Below are 12,612 nucleotides of genomic sequence, written 5' to 3' on the forward strand. Positions count from 1 at the left end.
GGATTTGGGATTTCTCTGGGACAGCGTTGCACCATGAAGGGTTGTGTGGTGCCCTGACCACCCTCTTCCGTCACAGGCAGGCATAGGGCCCCCTCCCCGAGGAGAGGTGGCTCACCTCACTGTTAGGCATCCCCCAGCACAAGCGTTCCTTAAGAATGTTTCCACTGACCAGGGGGGTGGAGGAGAGGGCGTCCTCAGCTGGACAGCAGAGGCTGGAGCCAGGCAGCAGGTGACAACTCGTCCGTCCAAAGTCAAGTGCATCTGGCTCGCTTCTCCACCTTCAGGGTCTCCTCCAGGGTCTGCCGTCATGGTGTGGCAGCCATGGTAAGGGACCAGGATTGGGGGTGGTGCGTGGGGAGCTGGCAGTGAGGGCGGGACTGGAGGCACTAGGGGGGCATCTCTGTTGGGTGCTGAATCCTCAAGCAGATTCCAGCAGTGAGCGTTGAAACGTGACCAGTTTGGGAAAACAGGACCCAAGCATTCATCTAGGCCCTCCCCGTCGAGTCGCCTCCAGCGCCTGGCTCGCCCAGCCCCTCTTGGCACTGACTCGTGTGAGCAGCCCCTTCCTCTGTAAAGATGTGCTTTGCTGTGATGGGCTGCTTTTCCTGTGATGGGCTGATGCTCAGCCCCTGGTGAATGGAGGCTGGGGACAGCAGGCTGCGCCCTGCTCCTCCAGGCCCAGCCCTTCCCATCTCAGGCTCCTTCTCGGTGCCACCGTGGTCTTCTAGACCTTTCGTTCAAGTCCCTTGTCCCCTTCCCCTGTGTCTGCCTCGGCCACTAGGATTTCAGCTAGAGTGGAGGACAGAGCCTTTTGGCACTGGTGCCTGGTCCCCGCTGTGTGTTTGGCCCCCGGTGAGACACGGGCTCTCAGCGGGCCTCCGCCGCACACCTGCGCACACGTGGCCTCCTCGGACTGCTTTCGTTTCTGCTTTGCACTTTCCACCTGTGTCACCAAGTCTCACCGGCCAGCTCGTGCTGGGCTCTGCCAAGGGCTCCCTCACCCCATCTCGCACCGCAGGCCTCCTCACTGCCTGCTCGTCTGTCAGGAAGACCTGTCCAGGGAAGGGTCTCCCTGGGCCTGAGCGCAGGCCCAGCTAGCGCGGGACGGACATGTGACACCTGTCCTCCTGAGCCTTGTCAGCAGCGTGGTCCCCATCTGTGCATCTGACATAGAACCTTCTCAAAAGCAGAGCCGTCGAGTCTTCTGAGACCCTTGGGTGGCTGGAGAGACGCCGCAGTGGCCAAGGACCCTACACGCCTGAAGAGTCTAGGTCTAGGGTTCGTGAACCCAGCTTGTGTTTATCCGCTGACAGGCAGCCTCTTGTTTCCACCTTGATCTTATAGTTAGTCAGGAGCTTGTCTCCTTCCTGCGCCCACCTAGAAAGTTCTTTTTGGTCTTGGGGAAGAAAGGATGATTTTATCCCCCCAGATTTCAGCTCGATTCATGCGTTTTTCTCTGCTTCGTTCAGAAGCTCTTTGTTCCAGCCGCTTCCTTCATCTTCTCAGTCTGGCTGGACCCCAGAGTCTTGTGCAGCCCATCTTTATCCTTCTCTGCGCTCTGGCTTCCGAGCTCTGGGGGTCATTAGGAGCTGCCCATCACGTCCTCCCCACCATCCTCCCCTCAGACCATCTCCCCAGTGGTCAGCTAAGGGCACCTCGCCCTCCAAGGCCGATGAAGCGTCTTCCTGAGGAAAAGGAGCCCCTGGAAGGAAGAGCTTGGGGTCATGGAGGGGGGAGGCTGTTTTCCAGGGGGTGGGTGATAGCACGTGCCCCCACCCCAAAGGCCAGGAAACAGAAGGGACTTAGAGCAGCACAGGGAGGAGGTGGTGGGAGGGGGATCAGTGCTGGCAGCCTCGTCACACCTCATCACAGATGTGGCTAAGGACGGTGGTGGCGTCTCCCCGCTCCCCGCCCCTCGAGGAACCTGCAGGGACAGGCATGTCATGTCTCAGAGGCAGAAACGGCCAGGGAAGGGCGACCTGGTGTCCACCCTCCAGGCACCCCGTCAGTCCAGCCAGAGCCCAGGCCAGGCTCTGGTCTGCGGCAAGCACTAGCACAGATCCGAAGGGAAATGGGGACACAGGGCCTGTTTGACCCCCGTGTATGCGGCTTCTTTTCATGGAAACGGTGGTGACTGCCCAGTAAAGGGGCTGAGACCCCAAGATCTGCTTCAGAAGAAGAAAAAATAAAATTCCGCTCCAGCTTATTTTCCAGCCGAACCACCCAGCCGAACCACCGTCTCCGAACATGTGTGGTGTCTGCACCCCCCCACCCCCTCCTCTGCGGACACCCCCCCCACACGTGGGCCGTGGGCCCTGAAGGCAGGCAGGGGGCGTGGGGAGGGGTGACCTGAGGTCACCCCAGGAAGCCAGTGTCCAGCTTTCCCAGCTGCTGTACCGTCAGGGGGCCTCCCTCCCTCTCCCAGTGCCCCCCCACCCCCACCCCCGTTTTCCCCCCTCCCGCTGTTGGGGGGGACCCCCCCGAGAGCCAATTCTCTTTGTGTCTTTATTTATTTATTTATTTTTGTGTCAAAACAACAAAGCGCTGCCTTGTGGGGCCAGAGGGCAAACTATCAGGTAAATGGGTTTTGCCAGGCTTCCTGTTGTCGGGGAGATGCTTGAGGCACACCCGTGCACACATCTACACACACTCATGTACACATGCACTCAACTGCACACGCGTTCACGGGCACACACCTGACGGGCAGGGGCTGGCCCTCCCAGGCTGATCCTCCTCATAGAAGGCTGAGCCCCCGCTGCAGAGAGAAGCAGAGGTTCCCCCACCCCGGGCAAAAGGTGCCCATTGGAGTGACTATAAACTAAATGTCGTTGCCCTTCATCAAGAACATCCCACCACTCCTATAATCGAAGTTTTCCTGCCGTGAACTCAGGAGACTTGGTCCACAGCAGGCCAAGGGGTGGGTGGGGGTGCCCGGGGGGCGCCTGGAGTGTCAGCAGAGGCCCCTCCTGGGCGGTTGCCCCGGGACCTTTGGGAGGTACTGTGAGGCTGAGGTGGGCCAATGGCTGGAGCCTCAGGGCAGAGCCCGAGGCGGGATTGTCCCCGGAGTCTCCCTTTCTGCAGAGAATCAGGGACACCCAGGCCCTGGCTCGGTTCACCAGGTGACTGAGGAGAATTCAGCCGAGCCCGCGGCCTCCTGCAGGTCGCGGGCAGCCCTTTGTGAGGCGTTCAGGTCCCTATTTCAGAACAAGTGGCCTAAATGGGATTCGGCTCTCAGAAAGGCAGAGGGACACTGAGCCCACGTGAATTAACAAGTTTGCCACCTGGGATCACTGTGCGTGAGAAACAGTTTCCTCCAAGGTCACATCAGAGCAGCTGTGGGGCAGAGGCTATCTGTGTTGGGGGGTCGTGTCTGCAGGTCATGTCTGGGCACAGTGGTGCCCGCTCACCACACGGCCCTGAGGCTCCCACGCCACCATCCTCGGTGCCGCTGGGTCTGTGGGCTGGGATGAGGGAGACGGGGTCTGGCCTCTGTCACCCACTCCTAGCTCCTGCGGGTCCTGATTCCAGGAGCAGGGCCAGCCGGGGGAGGCTCCTGTGCTAGATGGGTCCCAGCAGGCAAGCTCCCCGCCCAACACCTCCAGTGTGAAGAAGCCACGCCAAGGCTTGAAAGGGACAGTACCTGGGACTCGAGGGAGATGGCTTGTAAACAAACAGCCCAGTGCCACGATCTCCCTCACGAGGCGGCCCTGAGCCCCAGACGTGAGGCCCTGGGGGGCCTGCCTGTATCGAGTGCATCCCCCCACCCTCAGAATCCGGCCTTGACCTCCCACCCGATGACCTGCTTCCTGCCCTTCCCCCTGCGCATCCTGTTATTCCAGAGCCCTGTGCAAGGAAGCTCTGCTCCGAGGCTGAGATGTCCAAGGTGAGCAGGTTTGGACCAGTCTGATGTGGCAGCGAGAACCACCCGTGGAAAACACATCCACTGAGAGAGAGGGTGACAGGCTCCCGCTGGTGAAGCACCAGACACTACTTTCCTGTTTTATTTGGATGCCCCTCGAGCCGCCCAGCCAAGGTCCTCCATGCGGGAGGGTCCAGACGCAGCCCCTCTGCTCCTCATCCCGGCTCGGAGTTCCCCCAGCGCCCCCAGCCACAGAATCACACTGGTTCTCAGGCAGTTGGCGCCGCCACGCCCCCACACCTCCCTGCGGGCCCTCGCGTGTTGTAAATACTGTTATACAGTTTGTAACCATCGTCACCTGAGTCGGCAGCCTCGCCTGTGTCCCTTCTCACCTCGAGAAAGGCCAGGGCGTCGAGAAGAGCTTCAGGGCCATCTCTGTGAGACGCTGTGTATATTCCTGTAAGATTGCATTTTTATCTAAGGAATGATGTTATTTAAAAAACAAAACAAAAAAAAAAAAAACAAGAATTGCGAATAAATTTCTTAACAACGTCCTCGTTGGCTTGGTCATCTTGCCCTTCTCACCTCCTTAACTGTTTCCTGGACTTGCAGAACCGTACTTAACCCTCCACTGACGTCTGATCCCCAAAGGGGAAACTCGGGGACTCTGACCCGGGCATGGTCTCCAACCTCATTGCAGTAACTCATTGCATCCCCCACATCTTCCTTTCAGTTAATGGTCAAAGGTTGAAAGGGGACAGAAGAGGAGAAATTAAATGGATGACCCACAAAATCCAGTTACTTCTCCTCTACCCACCATCATCTAGAAAAAGGCACAGAACTGGTTTTGAATGAAGCAAGGATGGAGCGGGGAGGGAAGGGAACAAGGGGTGGGGAGGAGAGGAGATCATGTATGTCAACGTACTCTGGGTTCTCCCCAGTGGTCCAGCGGTTAGGACTCCCAGCTCTCACTATGGACAATGTGGGTTCACTTTTCCTGTCAGGAAACTAAAGCCCCACAAGCTGCAGGGCCGGCCCAAAAAACCTTTATTTTAAATTACTTTGAAAGCTATAAGCATGCAAAGTGAAAGTGAAAGTCGCACTGTTATGTCCGACTCTTTGTGACTCCATGGACTGCAGTCCATGGAATTCTCCAGGCCAGAATCCTGGAGTAGATAGCCTTTCCCTACTCCAAGGGATCTTCCCAACCCAGGGATCGAACCCGGGTCTCTCAAATTGCAGGTAGATTCTTTACCAGCAGGGCCACAAGGGAAGCCCAAGAATACTGGAGTGGGTAGCCCATCCCTTCTCCAGGGGTTCTTCCTGACCCAGACCCAGGAATCAAGCTGGGATCTCCTGCGTTGCAGGCAGATTCTTGACCAACTGAGCTATGAGGGAAGCCCTATAAACATGCAAGCTTCTTTTTTATTATTCAACTGATTCAGACCAACCCTCATGATTCCCTGTGTAAAACTAACCAGTCCCAGAAACAATATCTTAGTTGGAAAAAGTTGCAGATCATCCTCATGGACAATCGAGTCCATTCCGGGAATTACAGTCATCACCGCCCTCCCCGCTCCTCTGCTGGAGCCCCCACCCCCAACTCCCACCCCGTACCCTGAGCCCTGGAGTCCAGGCTCCAGGGAGGAGAAGGACTCGCGCAGACACTGCTTGTCCAGCTCCTGGAGGAGGAGGTGAGTGGGCACCCCCCAGGAGCTGCCCCTCCAGTCACGGTCAGCAACAAGGTGTTACCAGCAATGACAAAGTGCGTGCCAAAGCTTGTAAATGATGCTTCGGATCAGCTGAGACAGACTGGAGACTTGCCCTGTGATGGATCTGTTCTGCTTGGGTTATGAATGCCCCCTTGAGTGGAGTAAGGGAGCCAGGCCCCACCCTGGGCGTGGTCAGCCTCTGAGAGGCCCTCATGGGTGGACGGCCTCCCCGCTGCTCTGCTCTCCAGGGTCAGAGTGCAGGTCTGGCTGGGCTCCGGCCTCCCCATCATCAGGCCTGCTTCTGCCCACTTCTCCCTTTCTCCCCACAAGGCAGATGTGGTTATTGATCTGATTGCCCAAAGAACTAGGTATGAGTCGGGCTTTGTTTATTGGAAGAACTGATGTTGAAGATGTAACTCCAATACTTTGGCCACTGATACGAAGAGCTGACTCATTTGAAAAGACCCTGATGCTGGGAAAGATTGAAGGCAGGAGGAGAAGGGGACAACAGAGGATGAGATGGTTGGATGGCATCACCAGCTCAATGGACACGAGTTTGGGTAAAGTCCAGGAGTTGGTGATGGACAGGGAGGCCTGGCGTGCTGTGGTTCATGGGGTCGCAAAGAGTCGGACATGACTAAGTGACCGAACTGACCTGGGCCCTTGAGGGGACAGGGACACCTGACACTCCCCTGCACTTGCTGCTTCCTGCTTCCACGTCACTAACAGAACTAAGCCCTCATTCTGTGCGCCTCCATCTCTCTCCCCATCTCCACACAGCTTGCCAGGTAGCTGGCCTTCATGGACTTTCAAGCCCCTGCAACCCTCTCCTCTAATGTTGCCTTTTTAAAACCCTTCCCTGAAAGCAAAGGGGAGGCCAAGTCTTCTGAGCCTGAGTGGCCCGTTCTCCCCACCTGTCCCCACATTGCACACCTTGCATTAAACACTGTTCTTTCACCACAACCCATGAGAGCCTGGAAGACTGGCTTTCCTGCGCCCGGGCAGGTAGACCCAAGTCTGGTTCAGGAACAAACAAAACCAGATCCACAGATACAGAAAACAAATCAGTGGTTACCAGGGGAAAGGAAGGAGGAGAAGGGCAAGGTAGGTGCCGGCGGGGAAGAGGAATAAACTACTATGTATAAAGTAGATCAGCTACAAGGGTATTGTACGCACAGGAAATTAGTCATTTCGTTGTAATAACTTTAAACCGAGTGCAATCTATTAACGTATTGAATCACTGTGTTGTACACCTGCAACTGATACAATATTGTAAATCGACTACATCTCAGTTTAAAAAAAACACGCATCTGATTATTTATACGTAATCCTTGTGCACACAGAGCTGTAGCTCTGTGGCCTGGGGTAAAGCACATCATCTCTGCAGGCTTGTTTGCAAGTCTATAAAACCCACGTCACCACTCCACAGGTGGAGGCGGCAGTGGAACCTGGCCAGGCCTGGCCTTGTGTCTGCACTGAGCAAACAGGGTTTACCCCTCCCCTATCACCCGGGTCTCAGGCTCCACAGGCTCATCCGTCAACCTGCTCTGTGCAAACCCAGAAATGAGCTCCAAGGAACTGAATGAGCACCTGGGTCTGAGAGGACAGAATACAGGTTCGGGGTGGGGGGGGGCGGTGCTGAGCTCCTCTTGGCCTCGCCCTGAAGGTCACTCTGCCCCCTCCAGCCAGCACCCCAGGACTTGCTTTCCAAGGGACCCCAACTCCCCAACAACCATTTCCCCCTTGGGGCCTGACTTCTGTCCCCCGACCCCAGTGGGGCTGCACCTTCACAGCTCAGCAGAAGCCTCGCAAGGCCTCCGCCCTGGGTCTTTCTGAGTCTAGAGCCTCGGGCAGGGGTGGGCCTGGGGGCCTGACAAGGGTTGATGAAACTAAAAGCCTTGCGTCTCTGCTGGTCACCAGGTGATTGGACTCGGCAGGGACTGTAGGGAGACGAACCGCGGTGGTGGTTTCATAGCCTGGACCCTTTAAACAGGTACATCGTGCACAGTATGTCAATAGATCCCTACAAAGTTGTCCAAAGGAAATCAAGTAATAGGGCAGCTGACCTCGTAGCCTCCTGGTGTGATGTCCTGTGAAATACACCGCGTCACTGGGAAGGTGCTCTTGCCGAAACGTCTCACCTGAATCAAACTGAGCCTTCAGACCTCACTCCCTGTCTACAGGAAGTGCAGGGAATAAAAAAATTCACGCGGAGACACCACCAAGAAACTGCCAGATGACTAGAAAGTGTGGAATATTCAATATCATTTTAAAAACAAAACCAGCTAGGGAAATGTTCTCAATCGAAAGAGGTAACATCACCTCATGCGTTGTGAAACTTCAGTGAGCCCTGGTTTGAGAAAAGCAACTGTGAAAACACTCGGGGCGTGATTTGGGGAATTTGAACAGGAACTGAACATTAGGGGGTTCTTGTCATTTTCTTCTGTGTAATAAAGGCATTATGAAAAAATAAATTAACAAAGGCATAATGTTTAGGTAAGCCATCCTTCTTCTTAGAAGATGCTTGTTGAAATATCTGGGGGCAAACATCATATCTGCAATTTTTCAATGTTTCCAAGACACACAGCCACATGCTCTGACACCAGAAATGCAAGCATGACAAGGGGTTAGCAAAGACGGAACTTTATTCTTTTCCGAAATGGCTTTGGAGAGTCTCGGTCCTTTGAGTTTCCACCCAAAGTTTAGAATCGGCTTGTCAATTTCCATGAAAAGAGCTGGTAGGATTTTTTTTAAGGTTATTATTTATTTACTTATCTGCCCATGCGACATGTAGGATGTTAGTTTCAGGGATCGAACCCACTCCCTCTGCAGGGGAAGCACAGGGTCTTAACTACTGGACCACCAGGGAAGTCCTCAGCCCAGTAAGATTTTGATTGAGAAGTACTCTGCCCTTGAATTTACACTCTGCTGCCCTCTCGTTGAGCACACTGCCCTCCAGCACATTGCTGACGATCACTTCCGCAGAGTTCTACACCCCCATGACCCCTCAGCTTCATGGGAATCCCTTGTGATTCTTTGATTCATCTTGCCCAACATGACTTCTGTTCCACCATCTACATCCCTCTCCTTTCTTCCTTCAGATTTCAAGTTTCCCTTTTAAAGCCATAAATTTAATCATTATTCCTGGAGGTGGGGAGTCCCTGCATGGGGAACTCCAATCCAAGAGGACAGAACATTTAATTCCTTTCCCAAGCTCACCACATGCCTGGTTAATTCCTTTCCCGAGCTCACCACCCCTGCTCCCTGGGCTCTGCCCTGACTCTCTCACCTCAGGCAGGGATGGACTCTCTGAGAGCCTCCATTTACTTAACATTAAGTAGAAAGATTAGACTAAATCTGTGCTGTGGTTTCACTGTGGCAATGGTTTGATTTGGTTTTGTAATCACCAAAACTCCTTCAAAATTCCGATGAAATCTATCCAGGAAAAAGTACACTCACAAATAAACATTTTGCAAATCGTCTCCAAGAGTTTACAAACTTGGCAGAGCCTACCCACAGTCTTCATGTTAACAAAGTAATGTTCAAAATTCTCCAAGCTAGGTAGGCTTCAATGGTACATGAATCAAGAATTTTCAGATGTTCAAGCTGGATTTAGAAAAGACAGAGAAACCAGAGATCAAACTGCCAACATTCGTTGGATCATAGAAAAAGCAAGAAAATTCCAGAAAAACATCTACTTCTGCTTCATTGACTACACTAAAGCCTTTGACTGTGTGGATCACAACAAACTGTGAAAAATTCTTCAAGAGATGGGAATACCAGACCACCTTACCTGTCTCCTGAGAAACCTGTATGCAGGACAAGAAGTAACAGTTAGAACCAGACATGGAAAAAAGGACTGGTTCCAAATTGGGAAAGGAGTATGTCAAGGCTGTATATTGTCACCCTGCTTGTTTAACTTATATCAGAGTATATGAGGCAAAATGCCGGGTTGGATGAAGCTCAAGCTGGAATCAAGACTGCTGGGAGAAATATCAGATATGCAGATGACACCACCCTTATGGCAGAAAGTGAAGATGAACTAAAGAGCCCTTTGATGAGAGTAAAAGAGCAGAGTGAAAAAACTGGCTTAAAATTCAACATTCAGAAAACAAAGATCATGGCATCCAGTCCCATCACTTCATGACAAATAGATGGAGAAACAATGGAAACAGTGAGAGACTTTATTTTCTTGGGCTCCAGATCACTGCAGATGGTGACTGCAGCCCTGAAATTAAAAGACTCCTTGGAAGAAAAGCTATGACCAACATAGACAACATATTAAAAAGCAAAAACATTACTCTGCCAAGAAAGGTCCATCTAGTCAAAGCTATAGCTTTTCCAGCAGTCATATATGGATGTGAGAGTTGGACTATAAAGAAAGCTGAGCGCTGAAGAATGGATGCTTTTGAACTGTGGTGTTGGAGAAGATTCTTGAGAGTCTATTGGACTGCAAGGAGATCCAACCAGTCCATCCTAAAGGAAATCATTCTTGAATATTCATTGGAAGGACTGACGCTGAAGCTGAAACTCCAATACTTTGGCCACCTGATGAAAAGAACTGACTTATCAGGAAAGACCCTGATGCTAGGAAAGATTGAAGGCAGGAGGAGAAGGGGACGACAAAGGATGAGATGGTTGGACAGCATCACCAACTTGATGGACATGAGTTTGAGCAAACTCCAGAAGTTGGTGATGGACAGGGAAGCCTGGCATGCTGCAGTCCATGGGGTCGCAAAGAGTCAGACACACTGAACTGACTGACCCACAGACTTCAGTTTAATAATCCCTGTGGCTAACTGCCTTTTATTTTTTTTCAATAGCTCTCTCTGGCTCTAATTCTAATTCCTCTTAAAAATAGAAGCAGGAAAGTAGCAATTTTCATCCCTGCTCAAAACATACCTCCAAGAAAAAAATAGCGGAGGACAAAGGAGCCTGGAGTGCCACAGTCCATGGGGTCGCAGAGAGTCGGACACAACTGAGCGACTGAGCAGAAACCGAGAATGGTTCTGACATTCCTTGCCGAGTTCTAATGAGCAGGATTCTAGAAAATCCCTGCGCTAAGAAGGTGAGTGATTTAGGCTAGGAAGCCCCATGCATCTGTTCATTCGCCTCTCAGAACTGAAAGCTAATTATCTGTAGAATTTGACAGGCCTCTCCTCTCATGTAATCTTTCTCCATCTTTCAATCTGTTTCATAAAATGTGACCAATATATTTAGCAATTTGCTAAATTTAGCTTCTGCCTTGGTGGCTCAGATGGTAAAGAATCTGCCTGCAATGTGGGAGACCTGGGTTCAATCCCCGGACCAGGAAGATCCCCTGGAGAAGGAAACTGCAATCCACTCCAGTATTCTTGCCTGGAGAATTCCATGGACAGAGGAGCCTGGTGGGGCTACAGTCCATGGGGTCTCAAAGAGTCAGACACGACTGAGCAAGTAACACTTTCACTTTCACTTCAAATTTAGCTGGAGTTGTTGTGCTGAATTTAAACAGCTTTGTTGTGAACAAAATAATTTTTAAATCTTTTTCTATCAGAACAACTAAATTGGGTCAAATGGGAAGTGTATGGAAACATCATCGTAAACTCTTTAAAAAGTACAACTTTTTCTAGCTGTATCACTGAAACCCATCCACAGGAAAATCTCTTCATTTAGACTCAGAGGACAATTCGGTCACACAGACCTAAGCATTTTTCCTGCAAAGGTGGATTTATTCAAGAATAGCAAAGGAAATGGAATTTAGAAGAAGCAAGCTATATTGCAAAAAGCCATGGGCAAATCCAGAGAGGAATGAAACATTTACAAAGAAAAAGGAGGAAGTTGGGACGGGTTGCTTTGAATGAAAGTCTCTTGGAGAAAAGTGAGAGTTCAGGTCTCCCCAGCTGGGTTCTGTTGGCTGAGTTGCCAGGGTGGTTTCTTTGGTTTGTGTGTGTATTTATTTTTGACTGTGCTGGGTCTTTGCTGCTGCGCAGGCTTTTTTTTTGGCTGGGGTGAGCAGGGGGTTTCTCCTCACTGCAGTATGCAGGCTTCTCATTGCGGTGGCTTGTCTTGTGGCGCATGGGCTCTGGGACAGGCGGGCTTCGGTAGTTCTTGCACGTGGGCTCAGTAGTTGCAGCCCCCAGGCTCTAGAACACAAGCTCAGTAGCTATGGCGCACAGGCTCCGCTGCTCCAAGGCATGTAGGATCTCCCTGGATCAAGGATCGAACCCACGTACCCTGTACGGGCAGGTGGATTCTTTACCACTGAGCCTCCAGGGAAGCCCCAGGTGATTTCTTGTAGGGGATGCAACGCACATCTTCTCCTGTGTGGGCTGTGATAGATAATTCCTTCCTGTAAGTGACACGACTGAAGTGACTTAGCACAGCACACAGTGGAGACACAGGTAGAGAATAGGCTTGTGGACACAGCGAGGTGGGGGGAAGGTGAGAAGAATCGGGAGAGTAGCGTTGTATCATATACACCACCGTATGCAAGACAGATAGCTGGTGGGAAGTAGCTGTATAACACAGGGAGCTCAGTCTGGTGTCTGTGACCACCAAGAAGGCTGGGAGGGAAGCTCAGATGTATCCCTATGGCTAATCCACATGGGGTCGCAAAGAGTCGGACACGACTGAGCGACTGAACTGAACTGAATCCACACCGCTATACTGCAGAAACCAACACAACATTGTAAATCTTCCAATTAAAAATAATTTTTTTAAGTGCTGTCCTTGCATTATTTTGACCACTTACTCCTGATCATTGTCACGGTGAAACAATGGCCTCGGTTTCTTCCTGGCTGTTGACCACTCCTTTCTCAGCTCGTGGCCATCCCAGCCTCTCCACAGGCAGCTCACGGCAACCCAGAAAGGGCTAAACAACCCCAAGTCCAGGTCTTTCATAGCCTAACCTTATCAGTGACATCATTTTTTTTGGGGGGGGGGTCTCATCCTATTATATTCTGCTGTTGAGAACAGGTCACAGGGCCCAGCACACACTGTGGGGGGGGGGGGCGGGGTGAGGGGAGGCACAGCAGGTGCAAACACCAGGAGGTGGGATGG

Source organism: Ovis canadensis, chromosome 3 (assembly GCF_042477335.2).
Source record: "Ovis canadensis isolate MfBH-ARS-UI-01 breed Bighorn chromosome 3, ARS-UI_OviCan_v2, whole genome shotgun sequence".
Lineage (NCBI taxonomy): Eukaryota > Metazoa > Chordata > Mammalia > Artiodactyla > Bovidae > Ovis > Ovis canadensis.